The 24,298-nt window shown below is 34.7% G+C and overlaps 1 non-coding gene across 1 annotated transcript; it reads right to left on the bottom strand.

The window, feature by feature from the left end:
- Positions 1-23,715: 23,715 nt before the first annotated feature.
- LOC128290969 (small nucleolar RNA R71) lies at positions 23,716-23,822 on the bottom strand. The gene has a single exon (XR_008280747.1). It is a non-coding gene; the product is annotated as a small nucleolar RNA R71 (small nucleolar RNA).
- Between the last annotated feature and the right edge of the window lie 476 nt (positions 23,823-24,298).

Below are 24,298 nucleotides of genomic sequence, written 5' to 3'. Positions count from 1 at the left end.
GCTTATCGAATTTGGAGAGTAAAAGAAGGATCAACTTTCATACCTTATCCTTGTCTGTTTACTTGGAGACCAAACTGGTTGTTTTACTTGAATATGAAGGAAGTTATGGGATAACTATTGAAGATATTTCAAAAGATTAATTCAACCTTTTTACTAAGAGTTTTAAGCTTACGAAAATGCTGCTTAAAAGCTCTTGTATCAACCTATAAATAGGTTGCTTTGTCACACATTTTGATGTGGTTTTTTAGTGTCTTTTGTAATCAATTTTTTTAGAGGTTGTACTTGTTATTTTGTGACACTCTTTTTTTCTTGGAGAGATATTATTGATACCAATTTAGGTTCGACTTTGGGACTATAATTATCCATTGTTAGAGGGTAGATTGGGCTTAAGCCAATTGTTGTACCAGGTAAATTGTCGAGTGAAAATCATTCTCTAAGTAAGGCTCCGTAGACATAGGATTGTTGATCCAAATTGTGTTAACAAACATCATGTGTTGATTTCTCTCCTTGCTTTACTCTCCATTTATAAACTATTGTAAACTTATCCTATTCAGTTTGTGTCCAAACATCAAGTGGGACATTAAGTAAAGACAATGAGCAAATCGACTTGCGTTTTTCCAGTTGAGTGGAAAAGTGAAAAGATGGAAGGAAGGAGAAGAAAATAGAGAGATGATAAAATTTGATTATGCTTGATAGATAAGAAAAGAGAGATGAAAATAATTTATCCAAATACATAAAAGAAATTATTCCAAATTTGAAGAGAAGAGAAGAGAAAATGAGAGAGGTATGTAAGTTAGTTTATACAGATTTCAAAACGACAATAAACTTTCCTCTCAATTTTCAACTCAACCAACGATGAATATATATATATTTTTGACTTTTCTATCTTTTCTACCAAGATCATGAATGATAACAATATGTAGCTCCAAGATTATAAGAGAAAATATGAGGAGGACGAGAGAGAGGAACCTAGAGTTCTTTCAAGAGGTGCATCACGTAAAGTATTTTAGGGTAGTAACAACCCTATAATCAACTTTAGTTGAGGATTTTGCTATAGTTGGATGCTATTGGATGGTATTTTGACAATTAACTGATGGAAGCAAATCCTAGCAAGAGAATGCAACTAGTGGGGGAAGTACAATCTCCAGCATCCTTAACCCAAATAGCTCCAACATATATGTAAAGATTGTTTTTCCGAAGTGATGAATGATGCATCTGGTAATGCCTAAATATTTTGATTTGACATCTGACATTGTTCTAGGCTCGAAAATAGTAAAATTTCAAAAACAATTTCAATATGTTTCAGATAGGGCTTAGGGTTCATGAAAGTAATATTAAATTTGAATATGGAAAACAATAAAAAGAATTGTAGATGTGAAAGTGTGAAGAAATGACTAAATTGTAAATTAGAAAAGTTGAAGGACTAAAACAAAAATTTGATCAAAATGAGAAATATGAGTTATTGTTAATTATTTGGCACGAAAATAATTTGGGATATGTATCAGTGTGATGAAAATCATTTTTGGGACCAAATAGGAAATATTTGAAAGTACGTAGACTAAATCACAAATTTCTCATTTTTATTGAGAAAAGGGAAACTGTGTCATTTTCATCACACATAGGCTTTTATTAAAGATTAAATATCAATCATGAGATTGAAATTGACTAAATGCCTAATTTTTTGAAAAAATTATTTTAAGAAGTAAAAAGGGGCAAAATGATAATTTTACCATATAAGGGCATTCAGGTCATTTCTCAAGAATCGCATATTGTAATTATTATTTTTTTATGAGATATTTGATATGTGGAACAAAGTTTAGAGCATTGGATGTGATTATTTTGAAGAGATGGAATGTGAACTACACATTGTGTTAGTTGGGTTGACTTGGACTTTGACCTTAAACTTTTAAATGGAATAAAAGGAAGGAAAAAAGGGGGGAAAATATCATCTCCCTTGTAACACCCCTTACTTAAATTGAATTATATCTCAAGTAAGGAATATCACATTTCAATGCGATGATCGCTTAACTAGAACATTTATTTAAACACTTCATTTTAACATATATAAGCTTATTTGAAATTATTCAAGTCATTTCTAGGCTTCCTTTAAAGTTTGGTAACAAATAAGGACCATTTAGGGCCATTTTAGGTCAAAACAGGGTTAATGTCGTGAAATTGAAAACTGGGTGTCACAACACAGAGGGAACAATATTCCAATGACTCCAATAACTCGACAATGACTTGTGGTGTCATGACATGGCCCAATGTTGTAACATTAAATGTTGGATGTTGCGACACTAGGGACAGATTGCCCAAAAACTGGCTTAAACACCAAAAGCTAAGTTAAAATTAAATCCAATCATTCTACAACATTTCTAAACATTTTTAGAATTTAAATATATCAAAATGTCATTCAAAAACCAAATATAAAACATGTATATATCCACCTAAGAAAGATCGTCCCAAGGTACAAAATGATTTTAAACATGTATGACATAAGTTTGAAACCACTTAGCTAATTTACTTTAAAGATTACAATGGTTCTAATCCTATGTATAAGCCACTCAATTACCGAAATACAAGTTCCATACACTTCATCCTTGCTTGATAATGAGACGAGGATGAGGATGACCACTTCAAAACATGTTTTCAAAATGATCTTTACCTACGTGTTATGCTTGTGAAAGCTTAATTAGTACTCAAGAATTCATATCTTACCTTTGAATTCAATTAGCTAATTCCATAAATAAATAAATAAAATTAACATGATTACAAGAATTAAACCAAAGATAAAGTACCCAATAGCAACAATGTTAATTAACATATTTTCCCTTACCATACTTTCATCATTCGTTCATCATACATGTGCCACTCGCGTTTCCCATTGTAGACTCAAGTGAACAACAAGGATATACGAATTATAATCATATGTATACAAGCACGTAAGTGTAACAGCCTATTTTCAATGAAATCGAAATATTGGTTTCGGGACCACAAATTCGAGTCTATAAAAATTATTTTAAAATTATTACACATGAAAATTTTGATAAGAAAATTTTACCGATTTCATGTTTAATTATAGAAAGGACCAAATTGCATAAAATGCAAAATTTGAGTTCTAGTAGCTATAGGTATCAAATAGCTATGGAATTCAAAACTTGAGGTCCTTATATGGTAATTAGACCATTAAATGGAGTTAGTAGATATTTATGATGAATCATCCATGGAAAATTAGAAAAAGAAAAGGACTAAATTGGAATTTGAAATAAATAAAGATGATAATAACTTGATATCATCGTATTTCATCATCTTCCCCATATTACTTCTATGGAAACCTTAGCTAAGAGAGAAAACTTCAAGCAAGCTTAACTAGGTAAGTAATCATGCCCCGTTTTTAGTAATTTTACATTTCCAATATCGTAACAACCTAATTTATCTATTTTGGGGATTAATTTGCAAAGTTATCAAAGTATTAAAATTTTTCCATGGATGAATATGCTGAAATTATAAAATTTTTGGTAGAAATTGAAAGGTTGTTGATAGATAAACAACTTTTGTAAAATGAATTTTCATGAAATTGTGATTTAGGAACTAATTGTAAAGATGTAAAATTCATGGAAATTTTTTGATTTTTATGAAATATATGTGCTGTAAATGTTATATGTAGAAAAAATCGATTAGGCTTGGAATAATGATTGAATTGCATGGATTTCATTTTCTGAGCCTAAAGACGAAGTCATCATTTATGGAAAGTATAGAGGCAAAATGGTAGTTTTGCCTAGGGTGTGAATTGAATTAAATTGAGTATGAAATGGATTAAATTGATGTTAAATTAATTTTTATAGATCCAGATAGACCTAGTACGGAGTTAGATCGAGAAAAACAAAAAGTATCAGATTAGTAGATCCTTGTATACGAACATTTATCGAGGTAGGTTCGTGAAACTAGATTATGTATATTAATATGTTTGGAATTGAATGTTGAATATCTGTGAATTGTTTAAATGTTTAATGTATAAAATTAATTGCATACCTGATATTGCTCGATAAATAATAAGACCTGTTTGAATAGATGGGATTCGATGGATAAAAGATTTTCCGATTGGTATTGGTCTTGCATATGTTGCAGACACACCTTAGCTCGAAAGAGCATCTTGTTAAAAGCCATCTCGAGTTTCCTGTTACATGGTTCCTGTGAGCATCCTGATCGGTAGTAATCCTGCATGTGCTGCAGACTATCGTAGCTCTTTGTGAGAGTCTTGATATAGGCTCTTTTTGAGCTTCGTGATATGGCTCGCTTGAACTTCTTGTTATATGGCTATCCAGAGCTCCCTGATAATAACTCTTCGGAGTTACCTGTTAAACAATGAACTTTCTATTTTAAACTCTTATGAGTTTCCTGATTTATCCCGGATAAGCTTCTTGTTTCATGATTCACATGAGCATCCTGTTATATGGCTCGAGAGAGTGCTTCCTGATTATGTGCCCTAATGGGTACCCCTGGATATGAATTGATGGATTTTCAGTTTTGTACACTTTAAGTGTACTACATGAGCGTATCCATCGATATTTCAAATAAATTCAACGGGTAAAGTTCTAACATGGCTAAATTGAACTTGAAATGATTTGTCATGGAAATGTACATGTAATATGGAAGTATTACATAGGAAGCATATGTCTATGAAAGTTATTATATGATGAGTTCATCTTTGATTCTTGAAATTTATATGGAATAATGACTAACATGTTTGATGAAGTTGTGTGTTTTAGGCTATTAGCCAAATTGCTTGGATGCATTTTTATATACTTACCTTAAATGTAAACGTATGGTAAGTTAAATTTTTGTTATGCAAATTACTAAGCATTAAATGCTTACTTTGTTTTATTTTCTTCTATTTTATAGTACTTGGAGGCTCGTGAAGGTTGGAACTTGGTCGAAGTCACATCACACTATTCCTCGGACCTCTCGGTATATGAAATAAGCTAACTTTTGATATAATGGCATGTATAGATTAAGTAGATTAAGTGATAAAATATTTTGGTTGCAACTAGCCATTGGAATGGCTAGTATTATGCATACTTTGATGTAATTATATAAGGGCTTATCATGTTTAATGTGTATTGAAAATGGTTTTATGGTGGAAGGTATATAAACCATTTGATGAATGGATTTGATATAGTATAATTGATAAAATTTACATATAAACATAAATGCAAATTTGGTAAGCTTAATCACTTGAACATATGTGCTAATATGTTATACATAATACTTGTATTTGGCTTGATTTAAATGACTTGAATTGGTTTGGAAATGTGTTAAAATGTTAATGTAGCTACAAGGCAAAATTTATGTGAGAAATAAGGCTTAAAAATGACGTTATTTTGTTCACACGAGCAGAGACACGGGTGTGTGTAACACCCCTAACCTATATCCGTCGCTGAAACAGGGTTACGGAGCATTATCAAAACTTTCAGAACATTTTTCAGATAATTCACGTAAATTACTATTCATTAGCTGAGATTATTCATATCTTCCTTTAAATGAACCTCGAGGCCCAAAACGAGCATTAGAATCAAGTTGGGACTTAATTGGAAACTCTAAGAATTTTTCGTGAAATTTTAAATTTTTCTTCCAAATTACAGGGCTCACACACTCATGTGGTCCAAGGGACACTCCCATGTGACCCTAAGACACGTCCGTGCTGTAGACTGTGTTTGACCCCATGTAACTCTCTGACTTGTGCACACAGCCATGCCATACACCCGTGTGCTAGGCCGTGTGCTTAATTAAATTCTTTTGAAATTAGGTGCAACTATCACACAGCTAAGACACACGCCCATGTTCTGGGCCGTGTAGCACACACGGCTGAGACACTCGCCCGTGTGCTTAATTCTGAGCATTCTGTTTTCTCAAATTCAAGGTGCAGGGGTCACACGGCCTAACTACATGCTATGTACCCAGCCGTGTGTCAGACACGGTCTAGACACATGCCCGTGTGGACAAAATAAAACCATTTCTAGCTTCATTTTCACCCAAAATCACACCCATGTCCTGCACTAAAACTCACATCCATAAACCACCAATTCAAGCATTCAAATTAAGCAAATTCCATCATTCATAAGGCACATCATTACATGCATACATGTTCACAATCTTACCTTATTTTAGTCCACATGTTAGACATAATTTGATCAACTACTTAACATTTTGAAACTACTATAGTATGACATCACAAGCACATCAAAACATGCCATTACTAGCCATTCCAATGGCTAGGTTACAAACATCATTATCATTTACATGCCAATATGGCCAATATAACCTATAGATGCCATTATAACCATAATTGATTACCATATTGTACCGACATGGGCCGATGGATAGTGTGAGTGATCTCCGCCAAGCTTCCAATCCAATGAGCTTTCAATTTACTTTAAAAAAGGGAAATGAAACTAAGTAAGCATAAAATGCTTAGTAAGTTCATATAACATGGTACTTAACTTACCATTCATTCTATTTTGTGGTAACTATATAAGGTATATTCAATCAATTTGACCTCAAGCCTTAGACACATCCTCATTGCCCTTGTTAGTCATATACTCCATAATAACATCAAAACATATATGGGCTCAACAACAATCAAGATTCCAAGCACATATGCTTTCCACAACATGTATTCATTCATCATGCATAATTCATCTCATTAATACAAGTATTAATTCATACTAGTTCATTTCAAGTTCAGATCATTTCATAGAAGAACTTTACTCGTATTACTCAGAATATCAAGGTCAAGACTAGTACACTCAAGGTGTACAAGTCTATAATCAAGAATGAACATATATTCATCAAATAAAGTCCATATACAAATATCATCATCTCATGTTTTCATATATCATTTGTTATGTCTCATCACTTTCTTGTATTTCTGACGGATACGTGTAATAACTCATTTCTTATTCATATATTCTCATGTCAAGATTTTTACCCTTTGAATTTATCTGAAATATCGATGGATACGTACACTCAAGGTGTACAAATTAGGATCTGTCAATTCATATTCAATGGTACCCATAAGGTACTATTTTAGAGAGTACACTCTCGAGCCACACGTATATACAACAGGATTATCAGTCCAGGCTAAATCCTGTCTATAATATTTATACTCAATAGAGCTTAGTCAGGATTACCAGTCTAGGCTAAATCTTTTTTATGACATATGCTCTAAATAGCTTGATCTGGATTATCCGTCTGGGCTAAATCCTTTCAGAAATGAGATCAATAGGATTACTCATTCGAGCTAAATCCCACTAGCAACAAATGTTGGACCTCATTCATTTCGAGAAATCACATTTATCCATCGATTTTCATTTATTCAAACGAAATTTAACATTTTTCAAGCATTATCGGGTGTGATTATTTCATACATCTATAATCATCCATATAATTCAAATGATCACATTCCACATTTATTCCAAGCATACAAGTAATATTTTCATCATTTATCCTTTATCCTCTATCGGGTATTATCATTTAATTTAAACATTTTTATTTATCGGGCTTGATCGGATATGTAATCATTTCACATATTTATGACATTTATACAATTTACATAAACACAATAAATGCAAGCATGTAAATAAACACAATTTAGTTACACGAACTTACCTCGACAAATGTTCGTGTAAGTAAAATCTACTAATCTGACATTTTTCTCTTTCCTCGTTCTAACTTTGAATTTGGTCTATCTGGATCTATACGAGTAAATTTTACATCAATTTATCACATTTCATATTCAAGTGGACTCAATTTACATCCTAGGAAAAATTACCATTTTGCCCCTAACTTTTCCATAAATTCCCATTTTGTCCCTAGGTTCGAAAAATGAAATTTGTGTAATTTACTCCCTATTCCAAGCCTAACCAAAATTCCACCATAAAATTTATAGCACATATATTCTACAAAATTCAGAATTTTTCTTCAAATTTCACATGTGATAGCCTGATTTTGGGTCAAAACGAAACAGTAGTTTCGGGACCACAAATCCGTAGTCAAAATGTTAATTTTATTATTTCTCTACAGTATAATTTAATGATTTTTTGAAAATTTTGTCAAGAAATTTTATCGATTGGGCACTCAAATTTAGTTAAAAAGACTAAATTGCAATAGGTGCAAAATGTGTGTTCTAGAAGCTAGAGGTTTCTAATTGCTATGAAATTTTAAGTTGAAGGTCCTTAGATGGTAATTAGACCATTTTTAATTAGATGGAAAAAATGGACATGATTAGGTGAAATTTTAAAGTTATGAATGAAGGGCATTTTAGTCATTTGTCAAATAAAGACAAAATTTACTAAATAAAACATCCCCATCTTCTTCAATTTCATCCCTTCATCGAAATTTACAAGAGGAAGACATAGCTAGGGTTTTTCAAGCTTCCAAGCTTGGTTGTAAGTTCATTCTAGCCCCATTTTTAATGATTTTCTTGTTTTTGATATCCTTGTAACCTAATCTAGCTTTTTCATGGACTAATTTGAAAGAAAGATGAAGTTTAAAATTTTACCCATGTTAGGTATTTGTGTATTTTGATGTCTAATGGTAGAAAATACATGTTTGGTGTTAGATAAATAACTTTTGCTAAGAGATTTTTGGTAAAAATGTCAAAAAGGACTTATTTGTAAAAGTTATAAAATAAGTAGTAAAAGTGTGATTAAGTGGAAAATGTGGGCTGATATAAGTATGAAAATGGTTCAGCTAGGCTTGGGTTTTAAAAAAGTTGAATACATTTCATTTTACAAGCCTGGGGACTAAATTGTAAAAATGTGAAACGTTAGAGGCAAAAATGTAATTTTTTCATAATATGGTTCTTGGTCTAAATTGAATAATGTGAGTATTAAATGAGTTAAATTGTTATTATAGATCAAGAAAAATGAGGTTCGGACCTAGATTGGGGGAAAAACAAAGTGTTTGACGATTAGGTCCAATTCTACTATTTTTGTACCGAGGTAAGTTCGTATGTAAATAATGCATTATTTGTAACACCCCTCACCCGTATCCAACGCTGGGACAGGGTTCGAGGTGTTACCGGACTTAAACTTTTACCGACATACCAAACCGGGTCACTAAATTTCGCCCCAAATTAAAACTTTTCAAACACATGCATACCGTCCTTTATATTGGTCTTCGAGGCCTAAAACATACATCAGGGCGGTTCGGGATAAAACTAAGAACATTCAATAAATTTTGGACAGCTTAATAAATTCTCTTGCTTTAGTGAGTCATACGCCAGTGTGGGTGGGACCGTGTGGTCACACACGCCCGTGTGACTTGGGACATGCTCGTGCCCTCAGCCCGTGTAACTCTCTGTTTATGACGTTAGCATGTGTAACACCCCATACCCGAGACCATTGCCGGAGTCGGACACGAGGGGTTTGCAGACTTAAATCACTTGCTTTCACAGTCCATTTTAAAAATTTCCAGGCAGTTGGCTAACTGCGTCACTGTCACCTTAAAAATCATATCTTGAGTTCCAAAACTCGAAAATCAGTTTCGTAATTTTTCCCTGAAACTAGACTCATATTTCCATCTACATAATTTTTTCTAGAATTTTTGGTCAGGCCAATTAGTACAGTTTATTAGTTAAAGTCTCCCCTGTTACAGGGTGCAACTACACTGACCTTCATGCATTACGACTTGGATATCTCCCTGTACAGGGCTTCAATACTGATGCCGTTTATTTTTATAGAAACTAGACTAAAAAAAGAATCTATACATATATGTCATGACTTCTAAATGTCTCTGGTTAATTTATAATGAATTTCCAAAGTCAGATCAGGGGATCCAGAAACCGTTCTGGCCCTATCTCACGAAAACTTTAACATCTCATAATATATTGTTCATATGAACGTTTTGTTACTTTCCTAAGAAAATAGATTCATCAAGGTTCGATTACATAATTTATTCACTATTTAATTCCATTCCTACTATTTTTAGTGATTTTTCACATCCACATCACTGCTGCTGCCAGCATCTATTTTTAAGGTAAACTTTACCTATTTCATGATCCTCCATGGATCAACTAGAGTTTGTCATACGTATACCAAAAGTGATCATGAATAACCATTCCCATGGCTAACCGTTACCAACATTTCCATACCTCTCGACGGACAACATACAAAACGATTATAATGCTATGATCAAAGTATATTTAAGCCATTTTTGCATGGCTATCCAAATTTACACAAAACCGAAGGGTACATGACCAACAACAAAAGGGTAGTCCTATACATGCCATTTCAAAGTTCAACCAAAAGTATACCAAAAGGAGCTTTGATAGTGTGGGCGACTTCGACTTCAAAAATCCCGAGTCCGATAGCTGAAGAACCAAAATCTATAAAACAGAGAATTAAATAAACGGAGTAAGCATTAAATGCTTAGTAAGTTTTGAGCAAAGAATTTAAGCACAACTGAAGTATAGCATTTGTAACGCCCCCACACCCGAGACCGTCGCCGGAGTCGAGTATGAGGTGTTACTAAGCTTAGTTTAACATTTTTAGAACTTTGAATTATTTGTTTCTACATTCACAGCTTTTAAGCTACTTGCGTCACATTCACAAGAAAAATCATATCTCAAGTTACGAAACTCGAAATTAAGATCCATAAATTTTCCCTGAATCTAGACTCATAAAAATATCTACTAATTTTTTTCTAGAATTTTTGGTTGGGCCAATTAGTACAGTTTATTAGTTAAAGTTACCCCTGTTTCAAGACTCGACTGGTCTGACCTCTGTTTACTACGAACCACATTTCTCTCTGTAAAAAATTCATATGACTATGAGGTTTGTTTATACTAAAACTAGACTCAATAAGGATTCTTAAGATATAAAATACACCACCTAATTATATCTTTACAATTTATGGTGAATTTATAAAGTAGGAACAGGGGATTCAGAAACTGCTATGACTCTGTTTCACTAAAATTAAAATATCTTCTAATATATACTTCCTTTACTTGTTTCATTTGTTTCATGTAAAACTAGACATAATAAGATTCAATTTGATATGTATTTCACCACCAAATTCAATTTCTATGATTTTAGTAAATTTTCAAACTCGCGTTAGTGTTGCTGCGGTATTCTGTTTATGGTAAATTTCATCCTTTTATGAGTTTTATGCACTAAGTATCTTAATAGTTTTCCTTAACATCAAACATAATCTAAACTAACCATTTTCATAATTTATCATTATCAAGCATTTCCTCAACCATTTCACAACCATACCATAAGATCATTTACACAAAATGGGTATATTGCTATACATGCCATACTTAAATTTACAAGCCATTTACCAAAAATCTTCGGATAGTGTGGTGAGCCTTCGACCTATCCCGACTCTCGAAATGGCTTGTCCAAAACTACAATGAGTAAGAAGGAGGAGTAAGCATAAATGCTTAGTAAGTTCATATGCAAATAATAAGTAACATAACAAACAGTTATACCAGTCAACATTAGCATACATCACTAAAACACATATCACATTTTTAATCATTCTTCATCATCTTATTACCTTATCGTGGTTGTATCAATACTCAACCCGAGGGTTAAATACATACCGTCCAAAATATCCATTTCATATCACTTACCAATACGTCTCTTTACATCTCGAAATTTTCCTCCATTTGAGTAGAACTTTACCGTTGAACACATCGAATATAATTCGGATACATGGATAACTTGCACATAAGTGCCACATATTCAATCAAGCAATCATGTAACCCGCCCATAAGCGAACTCGGACTCAACTCAACGAGCTCAGGCGTTCGCATCCATAAGTGAACTCGGACTCAACTCAACGAGTTCGGATGCTCAACCATCCTAGTGACATGTCACTTGTATCCTAATCTATTCCTAAGGTTCAAACGGGCTTTTTCCTCGAACACTTATCCTTGCCGTCTTCCGTAGAATGCCGAAATCAATACTCGGTAACAATTATATTTAACAAGTAGTTCACATAATTTACATATTATTTGAAATTAACCACAAAGCATACATTTCATAATAAAATTCAGCATAACACATAATTAATACCAATAACTTAAAAATAACAATTATGCTACATTATTTACACATGAACTTACCTTGGTACCAAAATACAAAGATTTTGCAATTTAGTCCACAATCTTTTCTTTTCCTCGATTGATGTCGATTCCACGTCTTTCTTGATCTAAAATAACACATTTAGCTTATTTAATACTCACATTATCAAATTAATCCTTAACTCAAAATTTGGCAAAATTACAATTTTACCCTAAACTTTTGCATATTTACATTTTGCCCCTAGGCTCTGGATTAAACTTTATTCCTTATTCTTATATTTTACAACATGCTGATCACTTTTCTCTTCTATGGAAACATCAAATTCTCACTCTAACATGTACTTGTGACTATTAGGTATTTTTACCGATTAAGCCCTTTTACTCGTTTTTGCTTAAAATCGAGTAGTACAAGTTGTCTAACATAATTTAAAACTTCATATTCTATCATAAAACATCAAAATACACAAATTTCACCTATGGGTATTTTTCCAAATATAAACCCTAGGTTAAATTATTGCTAACATAAGCTTTATCGAGTTAGGGATCTCAAAAACGTAAAAATCATTAAAAGCGGGCTTGGAATCACTTACTATGGAGCTTGGAAGCTTGAAACAAACCCTAGCTATGGAGAACCCTTGAAATTTCGGCCTAATGAAGAAGATGGACAAAATTGGCTTTTAATTTTGTTTTAATTCATTTTAATAACTAAATGACCAAAATACCCTTCTTGCTAAACTTTCCAAAAATTCCTTCCATGTCCTAATTTTGTCCATGAGCTTAAAATTGGTAAAATTGCTATTTAAGACCTCCTCATTAATATTCCAAAACAATTTCATACTAAAAACTTCTAGAATGCAAGTTTTGCAACTTATTCGATTTAGTCCCTACTTTCAATTTAAGCACTTTAGGCATAGAATTTCATCACGAAATTTTCACACAATCATGCAATCATATCATAAACATCAAAATCATTGTAAAATAATTATTTCTATCTCGGATTTGTGGTCACGAAACCACTATTCCGATTAAGCCCTAATTTAGGATATTACAGCATTCATATAACTAAACGGATAATTCCATATATACATATTCTCAAATCATTCCTACTTCACATTCCAACCCCTATATTCATACATAAGGGATCGTTTTAGCCAAATACCGGAAGCACATTACTCGACTGAGAGAATATTATTCGAAGGGAATCAACTATTCCAATGCACATACGAAACATACCTCATTGTTGGGATTTTACAAGTGTATTAACTGAAATTTTTACAGCAAGATCGCTCATTCCCGAATCACGTACCTTCGGAATTTAACTGGATATAGCTACTCGTTCAAATGCCTTCGGGACATAGCCCGGTTATAGTAACTCGTACAAATGCCTTCGGGACTTAACCCGGATTTAGTAACTCGCACAAATGCCTTCGAATCTTAGTCCAGATTTAGTAACTCGCACAAATGCCTTCGGATCTTAGTCCGGATTTAGTAACTCGCACAAATGCCTTCCGGATTTAGTAACGGCAAAAGCATCAAGTCCGCCGGAAAACAGGAACCTCGAATTACTAAGGGGCAGTTCTTACACACTTTGTCGACAAGCACGTAACGACCCAAGGGATTTGACACCCGAATTACGAACTCAATAGACTCAATAGGTAAAGTCTTACTGGATGCTAAGGTTTCGCATATATAAGAATGAGTAGAACCAGGGTCAATCAAAGCAATCACATTAGTATCAAAGAGAGTAAAAGTACCGGTAATAATATCTGGCGAGGAAGCATCCTCGCGTGCGCGTATAGCATAAGCCCTAGCAGGAGCACGAGCCTCAGATCTGGTCGCAGCATCTCTAGATCCTCTCTGACCACCACTAGCATTGCCTGTATTTCTAGATGGTCTACCCCGAGTAGTGGTAGCACCCGGTTTCCCACTCTGATTTACATTCTGTTCAGACAGTCTCGGGCAATCTTTGATAAAGTGGTTGGCTGACCCGCACTTGTAACAGGAGCGGTCATGGAATCTATAGCTCCCCGAGTGCCATTTACCGCAATACCGACACTCGCTCGTCTCGACGATCATTTCCAACACTGGCGATCAAGTGACTCGTGCACTCACGGGGTCGATCACGGTCTCGTCTAGAAAACCCAATGTGTCTCTAGATCGCCCAAATCATCTCTAAATTTCTTCAATGATCGTTGAAAGGGCCTCCCAAGACCTCTTCTGAAACTCCTTTGCTCCCATATCGCTTTTCTTTTCTCCATCTTGAGCTCCTCGGCTTTGCAAGCTCGCTCGACAAGTACCACAAATTCTCGGATTTCCAATATGCCAACATACAACTTTATATCTTCATTCAATCCATCCTCAAACGTTTACACATTACGGCTTCTGAGGAAATGCATTCTCGTGCGTACCGGCTAAGCCTTACAAACTTTCGTTCATAGTCGGTAACCGACATGGAACCTTGTTTAAGTTCAAGAAATTCCTTCCGTTTTTGATCCATAAATCTCTGACTGATATACTTTTTCCGAAACTCGGTTTGGAAAAACTCCCAAGTTACTTGCTCTCTAGGCACAATAAAGTCAACGTATTCCACCAATAGTAGGCAGAATCACGTAGCAAGGAGATAGTACACTTTAGGCACTCATCGGGTGTGCAAGATAGCTCATCGAGTACCCGAATAGTGTTGTCCAACCAAAATTCAGCTTGCTCGGCATCATCACTATCCGTAGCCTTAAATCTAGTAGCCCCGTGTTTTCGAATTCTATCAACTGGGGGCTTATTTGACCTTATTTGGTCAGTTACCGGAGGTATGGTAGGTGCGGGGGTGGTATTTGTCGGGAATGGAGGTCGTGGAACAGCCATATTAGTTCGAATGTATTGGTTGAACCAATCATTCATCACGCTATAGAAAGCTTGTCTAGCTTCATCATTCGGATTACTAGCAATAAGTTGAGAGTCCGCCGGAGCTGTCCCTTGTGCGGGAGCAGGCGCTACACTCTCAAGATCATCAGCTACCGCTCGGTCGGGATCGGGATCCATTACTATAATAAACACATTTTCAATTGTCAGAAATCACCACACTATCAAATAATCACATAATGGCATGTATAGCTAGACCCAAACGTAGTACGGTAGTCCTAGAATCGACTAAACCGTAGCTCCGATACCAATTTAATTGTAACACCCCGTACCCGAGACCGTTGCTGGAGTCGGACACGAGGGGTTTGCAGACTTAAATCACTTGCTTTCACAGTCCATTTTAAAAATTTCTAGGCAGTTGGCTAACTGCGTCACTGTGACCTTAAAAATCATATCTTGAGTTCCAAAACTCGAAAATCAGTTTCATAATTTTTACCTAAAACTAGACTCATATGTCCATCTATAGATGTTTTTCTAGAATTTTTGGTCAGGCTAATTAGTACAGTTTATTAGTTAAAGTCTCCCCTATTACAGGGTACGACTACACTAACCTTCATGCATTACAACTTGGATATCTCCTTGTACAGGGATTCAATACTGATGGCGTTTATTTCTATAGAAACTAGACTCAAAAAAGAATCTATACATATATGGCATGACTTCTAAATGTCTCTGGTTAATTCATAATGAATTTCCAAAGTCAGATCAGGGGATCCAGAAACCGTTCTGGCCCTGTCTCACGAAAACTTTAACATCTCATAATATACTGTTCATATGAACGTTTCGTTACTTTCGTATGAAAATAGATTCATCAAGATTCGATTAGATAATTTATTCACTATTTAATTCCATTACTACTATTTTTAGTGATTTTTCACATCCACATCACTGCTGCTACCAGCATCTATTTTTAAGGTAAACTTTACCTATTTCATGATCCTCCATGGATCAACTATAGTTTGTCATACGTATACCAAAAGTGATCATGAATAACCATTCCCATGGCTAACCGTTACCAACATTTCCATACCTCTCAACGGACAACATACAAAACGATTATAATGCTATGATCAAAGTATATTTAAGCCATTTTTGCATGGCTATCCAAATTTACACAAAACCGAAGGGTACATGACCAACAATAAAAGGGTAGTCCTATACATGCCATTTCAAAGTTCAACCAAAAGTATACCAAAAGGAGCTTTGATAGTGTGGGCGACTTCAACTTCAAAAATCCCGAGTTCGATAGCTGAAGAACCAAAATCTATAAAATAGAGAATTAAATAAACGGAGTAAGCATTAAATGCTTAGTAAGTTTTGAGCAAAGAATTTAAGCACAACTGAAGTATAGCATTCATATAACTAAACGGATAATTCCATATATACATATTCTCAAATCATTCCTACTTCACATTCCAACCCCTATATTCATACATAAGGGATCGTTTTAGCCAAATACCAGAAGCTCATTACTCGATCGAGCGAATATTATTCAAGGAATCAACTATTCCAATGCACATACTGAAACATACCTCATTGTTGGGATTTTACAAGCGTATTAACTGAAATTTTTACAGCAAGATCGCTCATTCCCGAATCACGTACCTTCGGAATTTAACCGGATATAGCTACTCGTTCAAATGCCTTCGGGACATAGCTCGGTTATAGTAACTCGCACAAATGCCTTCAGATCTTAGTCCGGATTTAGTAACTCGCACAAATGCCTTCGGGACTTAGCCCGGAACTAGTCACTAGCGCAAAATGCCTTCGGGGCTTAGCCCGGTTATCATCAAATATTCATGAACATATCAATAAATCATGACAAATCTATATTTCATTTTCATAATTAGAGTTCAAACACAAGTCGCGTATTAAGCAAACCCATTTTCGGCTCACTAGCCACATACAAACAGCATGGTTCACTTTGCTTTATGACACTATCTCTATGCACATACATTATGAATTAATCAAATCATAAACTAAGTCTCATTGCTCGAAAACTTACCTCAGATGTAGTCGAACGATTTCGACGGCTATTCGATAACTTTTTCTTTTCCCTTATCCAACTGTGGTCCTCTAAGCTCTTGAGCTAATTCAAACAAATTTAACTTATTAAAGTCTCATTATGCTAGCTTATGGCCGAATATGACAAGGAGTTTAATAGGTCATATGGCCACCCTTTAGCTCAAATACACAATGGTCATGCATTTTAATCACATTAAGCAATTTAACACAATTCATTTGAACATCAAAAGAGGACCTCAAGGTACTTAGCCCATATATACATTAGGCATTAGAGTCACATATATATGGAATCATGAATCAAACTCAACATTTTAGCCCACATTCTCTTTTAGCCGATTATCTAAGCCAAGATAAAAGCATCAATATGCTTGCCTCTAACCGAACACATGCAACACAAATCTATTTCATGTAGCCGAATATACATGTCTAGGTTGAGGCCGATTATATGCTTAATACTTCCTACAAATATGGTTGCTTGTATTGACTACATACCATTTTGTTTCAAATTCAAAACTCGCTAATACACATATACACACTAGTAAATCAAACATTAACATTTGCTCTTCACCTTACTACCATTTCTCATCCAAATAACGTGAATAACAACCATATTTCTCCTCTACTTTCTACCATGGCGAATGCATCACAACACCATACCATTTCAATTTTGGTCATGGTTAAACAAAGAACTTAATGTCTCACTCAAAAATGCTAAAAAGAAGATTCAAGAGTCATCAATCCACCATCACATGCATCATTACAAAGCTTCATTTTTAGCATGTAAATGACATCAACACCAATCCACCTTAGCCGAATACCATCTCCATGACATAGCAAAGATTTGAACCATGGGCTAGCTAGAACTCAAGCTAACAACTAAAACATGCATGCATCTCATGGAACATCATCAAACATACCTTACTCTATCAAACCACCATAGCCGATTTCCTCAAAGCTCTTTTTCCTTCTTTTTCTTTCTCCTATTCGGCCAAGAACAACATGAGAGATTTTCTCTTCTTTTTTTTTTCTTTTTCTTTCTTCTATTCACGGCAATGGAGGGGGGGGCAACCACACACATCTTTTTTTTTGTCATCATTTACCTTCCCATTATTATTTTATCCTTTCTCACATAAACCATTAGCACAACATGTTTTATGACATGTTTTGCCCATCACCTTTTGTCATGGCCGGCCACTAGTAATTAAATGGGGGAAATTGACATGCAAGTCCACCCCTTTGATTACATGCACTAATAGATCCTTATAGATTAATCTATCACATTTCAAAAGTGTCACACATAAGTCCTATTGACTAAATTCACATGCAATTTTCTAAATCGAAGCTTAAAACTTTCACACATTCATAATCACATATTTTAGACAATAAATATCATATTCAAATAATTTGGTGACTCGGTTTAGCGGTCCCGAAACTACTTTCCGACTAGGGTCAGTTTAGGGCTGTCACAACATGCATTTAGGGGCACACGGCCAAGACACACGCCCGTGTGTCTAGCCCGTGCTCGAAACTGACTTAAAATTTTAGGTGCAGGGGACGCACGACCATACCACACGCCCATGGGGGTGATCCGTGTGTCACACATGGCCTAGACAAATGCCCGTGTGTCTACCCATGTGGACCTTGTAAGGCTATTTTTCAAGCCCTTAGTCACCCTCTATCAACCAATCACACTTATGGGTTACCTTAATACATAATAAAGCCAGATTACACACTTACATATAATTTTGATAAACCATATTGCATGTAAACCTCATATCATCGGTTTTATACATGCTAGGTTAATTCCCTTTTTGTATTAAGGGTTCCCATGCCTCATTTACACATTTAAGATTGGCTCATTCTTGTAACTCATTGCCAATTATAGCCAAACCATCCCATGCAAACATAAGCATACATAAATTTGTAGGTCATAGCCTACTTCAAAATAAACCAATTCCCATGGCCAAATACAAGGAGATATGTAAACTTTTACAAGCCTTCATATGGGCAATTCAAATGACACATATCACAAAATGAACCAAAGCCCTATACATGCCATTGAACAAAATAAAAGTGCCTATATACCAAAGCTAGACTAGTTGATAGTGTGTTGACTCTCCAACCGTCTTCCAATCTTTACGAGTCCTTGAGCTCTGTAAGACAAGAAAAAGAGAGGCGTAAGCATTTACATGCTTAGTAAGCCCGAATAATTGGAAAGTAAACTTACCGATTAATTAGCATACATCCATATTAAGCAATAGAACCAACAAGAATAAAATGGTTTCCCTATCACATGCACTCAATCAACAAGTTAGTCACAATAATAATGTACCATGTAATTTGTCTTAGATGATCTCATCCTTGGAAATCTCGATGGGTTATCCATTTACCGTCAAGTCATAAGAGAGATCATCTCATGTATGCACTCCCGCGAACCTCACATCTTACAGCGGGATTACCAGTCCAAGCTAAATCCCCCGTATCGTAAACTCATAAGGTGAAGTCAGGATTATCAATCTAGGCTAAATCCCTTATAGCGACAAACACCTTAAATGAGCTCGAATATGAATTACCATTCCAGGCTAAATTCAGACCCTAATCGGATTACCCATCCGGGCTAAATCCTCAATACACACATATTCTTCGGGAGGCTCAATCACTCAAGGAACACCCGTCCGGGTTGGATCCTTTCTATATTTGAGATCAATGGATTACCCGTCCGGGCTAAATCCTTTCTGCAACACATGCAGGATCTCAAGTCATATGTAAACATGGTTCATCCATCGAACTTCCTTTTCAACCTTAACCGGGACAATTACCAACATGTTATTATTAATGATGCATTTCATAGATTGTCATGTCATCATCAAATACAATTATCATACATTCATAAATCATGCAATTAAGCATACAATGAGTTTACTTTGAGTTATTCGAACTTACCTGGTATTTGTCTCGATATCGTGTTTCGGTTATTCCAAAACCTTTCATTTTCCTCGATCGACCTCTGAAATTTGTTCCTCGGGGTCTATAACAATAAGAATAAATCATTAACACTCATATTATAATTTTTGAGTCTTAATTTCACCCCCGGTCCAAATGACTGTTTTTCCCCTAACCTTTCATATTTTTACGATTTAGTCCCTAGGCTCTTATAATGAAATGCATGCAATTTCTACCTTACCCTAGCCTAGCCGAATGTTTTTCCCTCTTATGCCAGCTCACATTTTTCCATTTTTTCTCATTTCTACCACACATTTTACACCTTTTACAAAAAGGTCCTTTTAGGGGTTTTTCATGAAAATCACCTAGGAAAAAATGTTTAACACAAATCCAACTTTCATATTCCTTCATAAACCATCAAAATACAAGTAACTCATGCATGAGTAAATTTCCAATCATGAACCCTAGCATGAAATATGGGTAGAAATAGAGTGAGTAAGCTACCGAGATTTTAAAAATACGAAGAACATTAAAAACGGGGCTTGGGAGCACTTACTATTGAGCTTGAAAATGTTGAAAACCCTAGCAATGGTGGCTTGAGAATTTCGACTGGACAAGGGAGAAGAATGGCTGATTTTTTCCTTCTTCTTCCCATTTTATTTCATTAAAATGCCAAATGACCAAAATACCCTTAAGCCTTTTCTTTAAAATTTCATCCATACAAGCCCATTTTTGTCCAAAAACTTAGAAATTCAAAAAATTGCTCTCTCAGACCTTCTAATTTATAATGTAAATCAATTTCATACAAATTGCTTCTAGAATCTAAGTTTTGAAATTTATTCAATTTGGTCCTTATTTCCCAATTGGACCCCTTACTCAAAGAATTTCTTCATGAAACTTTAACACATACGTATTCTCATATTCTAAACCTGATAATAATCATAAAATAAATATTTCAGTGTCGGATTTGTGGTCCCAAAATCATTATTCCGACTAGGCCCTATTTCAGGATGTTACATTATTATATTTATGTTTTAAATGCTTTAATATTGTATGAATTGTGATTGACTCTTTGGATGTATCTGAAAAAGTTTTGACAAGTGAGAAATCCCGGTTGAACCTTAGGAATAGAATAGGATACGAGTGATATGTCACTAGGAACCCATGTGTATATGCGATTATGTAATCCGGGTGCTAGTCTCGTACGTCCTACCAGTGGCTGGGCGGTTGTAAACGTAAAAATATATAGGATTTTTCCTATGTCATTTATTACATTTTACTTAAAATTGTTGTTAAAACTAAGTAATAGTTTAATAAATTAATGAAATATGTGAAAATATGAGATTAGGACATAGAAATTATTAAAATGTGATTTTATGCTTTATTATATAGTTTTCATGCAATAAATGGCTTATTTTATATTAATTTGAATTTATAAAAATTTTTAAGACATAAAGTGTGCTATGCATAATTAATTTAAATAATAAAATATAAAATTATATTTAATAATTCATTTTAAAATATTTCATTAATAACTTGGGTTTTAAATTAATAAATTGAATTGATAAATTTTATTCTTTGGTCCTCTAACTTGTAGATTTATTTTGGACAGGTCTAATAGGTTTGCTGGATTACAAAACCGTCCAAATTGGGGACCAAATCAACCCAAAATTCAGCTGCACATAGCTGTCCATAAACCAATTTTTGGTTTAATTGTACAAGGTCCTTGAAGTGTTGAAGAAATTAGAGATTTACTTGAAGATTTGCAATTGACCGAGTCTCATTCCTAACTTGTTGTGGCACTCAAATTGACCAAAAATCAAGAAAAAATCAGCTCAACTTCCTCAATTTATGGCCGGCCACCCATGGAAGATGATTCAAAAGATAAAAACTTCTATTTTTAGTAAACTATCCCCCTCTCCTCACCTATAAATAAGACCTTATTCTCACATTTCTATTCATCCCTCATCATTCATCATTCTCTCCTCTCTAAATTCTCTTAGCATTCTTCTTTTCTGCCCATGCCTATCATCAACTTTTCATAAAGATTTTAGCATTTGAGTCTCTTAAAGAACCCTTGGTCGGCCATCGGAGAGCCATCAGTAAAAGAGCGAAGCAAAGGAACGAAGGAGCCTGTCAGTCAGAGCCTTTGGTGACAGCCACTCTGAATTGGGTTTAATCTTCTTTTCTTTAATTTAATTTAAAGATGTTTGCTATGTGTTCATTGTTCTTATTTACAACAATGTTAGCTTAATTTTATTTAAGCTAGGATGATTGCTTTGATTAAATAATATTTATTAGATTCATGCTTAAAATGTTTGTGCCTCAATCGATCATGTTTTCAATTAAAATCAAGTCTGTATTTCGTTCATACGTGATTGAAATGCACCTGAATTAGCTGAGTGATCCTAACCAGATGATGGCTAGTGGACCCATAATTGAAATGTGCATTGTCAATTTAGATCCTAACCCGATTAAATTGCAGGTTGCATAACAACCCTAACCAGGCTCTGTTATCTGCGTAGTTTTTAGATTTGTGTGATTAAACTGTTTCAAACCTAACACGTCCCTGTTACCTCGCACGAATGCTAAGAAACCCTTAGTAAATAAGGATCAGAAAAATGCGTATTTACTAAGTAAAGGATTCTGAAAGGACCTAACATGGTTTCCAAACTCATGAAAGATCGAGCTGCCATGGAATGTTTTTCTAAATATTATTAAGCATGTTGATAATAAATTGAGTTTAATTAAAGTAATTTTCCTAGTTTATTTATGTTATAATTGTTGCAAATTGTGTTTAATTTTACTAAAATCTATTTCATTCATATAGTTTGCATATTTAGGATAATTTGCATTAGGGATCATTGCATTTAGTTTCATATACTTAATTTTTCATCACTTCTCAATTATATTGTTTTTATTTATCAAATTGTTAAGATAATTTTACAAATTAAGTGACTTAGCACAAATACAATCCCAGTGGAGACGATAACTCGATACTTACTTATTACTTGATAACGACTGTGTACACTTGCACAAACCTACGCGTTACAAGTTTTTGGCGCAATTGTCGGGGATTGTCAACTGTTGCCATAGTTATTTCTTTCTTGAAATTATTTATTTTCAATTTAATTTATTTCTAACAGTACCAACATATTCTTTTTAATTTTTTTATTTTTTTAGGGGTTTATGAGCATAGATAGGATTATCAATTTACTTCCTGTAGACCCTGAAATTGAGCAAACTTTCAAACAAAGAAGACGTGAACGAACAGCTCAAAGAGAAGTCGAGATGGACCTTGGAAATCATAATCAAGACCAAGGTAATGAACCGATCATGTACGAAATCCTATCCTCATTGCCGATGATAGGGATCTATGCATCAGACAGTATGCTGTGCCACTTTTCAGTGAGTTAAATCCAGGAATTAGAAGGCTAGATATTGAGGCAACCCAATTTGAATTGAAACCAGTGATGTTTCAAATGCTCCAAACGGTGGGCCAATTTAGTGGTATGCCCATAGAAGATCCACATTTCCACTTTTGATTATTTGTAGAGGTGAGTGATTTATTCAAGATAGCCGGTGTGATTGAAGACGCAATGAGGTTGAAGTTGTTTCTGTACTCCTTGTGAGGTTGAGCACGAGCATGGCTCAATTCATTGCCACCAAGTTCTATATCTACATGGCAAGAATTAGCAGAGAGATTTTTGGTTAAGTATTTCCCGTCTAGCAAAAACGCTAAGTTGAGGAACGAGATCACAACTTTCCAAGAATTGGATGATGAGTCTTTCTATGAGGCTTGGGAGCGATTCAAAGAGTTACTTCGTCAGTGTCCTCATCATGGGATTCCTTATTATATCTAGTTGGAGACATTCTATAATGGTCTCAATGCACATACAAGATTGATGGTAGATGCTTCTGTGAATGGTGCAATTTTTTCTAAGTCTTATAATGAGGCTTATTAGATCATCGAGAGGTTTGCGAGTAATAACTATCAATGGCCAACAAATCAAACAGCTTTAGAAAGATGTGTTTTCGGAGTTCATGAAGTTGACGCCCTCACTTCGTTATCAGCTCAGGTATCGTCTATTTCCTCTATATTAAAACAGTTTACCACTAATAGTGCTAATAATTTTGTTGCTTAGCCACCAAGTCCGTTTGAATTAGTTTCCTGTGTGTATTATGGGGAAGGTCATTCTTTTGAGAATTGTCTATCAAATCTCGAGTCAGTGTACCATATGGGGAACCAGCATCAAAATAGAAGTGGACATGGACCCCAGTCCAACTTCTACAATCCTTTATGGTGTAATCATCCTAAATTTT

Source organism: Gossypium arboreum, chromosome 3 (assembly GCF_025698485.1).
Source record: "Gossypium arboreum isolate Shixiya-1 chromosome 3, ASM2569848v2, whole genome shotgun sequence".
Taxonomy (NCBI): domain Eukaryota; kingdom Viridiplantae; phylum Streptophyta; class Magnoliopsida; order Malvales; family Malvaceae; genus Gossypium; species Gossypium arboreum.
The sequence above is the reverse complement of the archived record's forward strand: the minus strand, read 5'-3'. Positions and strand labels throughout refer to the sequence as shown.